We start from the raw sequence: 838 nt of genomic DNA on the forward strand, positions 1-838 counted from the left end.
TTCATTAGCAGGAGAATAAAGACAGGACAAAATATTAACAATTTCTAGGCTGGGGATGTAGCTAAGTGGTAAAGCACTTATCTAGTATATATAAGACCTTTGCTTTCATCTCTAGTACTTAAAAAAAAATTCTTTTTTTTTTTTTTGGTACTGGGGATTGAACTCAGGACCCTTAAAAAAAAATTATTGTGTGTAGGTGCCTTAATTACTTTTCTCATTGCTGAGGCAATAGCCAACACTCAAAATTACAAGAAGAAAGGTTTATTTAGGTCATAGTTTGTAGACTTTTCAGTCCATATTTGGCTGGCTGTGAGGCAGGGTAGCTTCACAGAGAAGAGCAATTCATGGCAGCAGAAGACAGCAAAAGCAACAAGGGAGAGGGAACATCCTCTATCTGCCCTTTATATTGTATCCAGTCTACTGGGATTAGAGCAGTGCCAATCCAATCAGTGGACTGATCCAACAACCACTCAACCTTAATCTCAGCATTGCACCACCAACACACAGAGAAAGACAGAGAGAGGATACAGAACTTCACCAAACAAAACAATAGGAATTCAACAACAAATTATTTGTGTGTGTGTGTTTTGTTTTGTTTTATTTTGAGACACAGTCTCACTATGCAGCTCAGGCTGACCTTGAGCTCACTTTGTAGCCCAGGCTGATATCAAACTCACAGCAATCCTCCTGCCTCAGCCTCCTGAGTGGTGGGATTACAGGCATATGGCACCACACTCAAACAAGAGTTGATTATATTGGGGCTGGGGAGATAGCTCAGCAGAATAAGCACTTGCCTGGAAAGTACAAGGGTCTGAGTTCAATTCCCAGTTCTGCCAAA

This window comes from Octodon degus, unplaced genomic scaffold (assembly GCF_000260255.1).
Source record: "Octodon degus isolate 3935 unplaced genomic scaffold, OctDeg1.0 scaffold00112, whole genome shotgun sequence".
NCBI classification, from domain to species: domain Eukaryota; kingdom Metazoa; phylum Chordata; class Mammalia; order Rodentia; family Octodontidae; genus Octodon; species Octodon degus.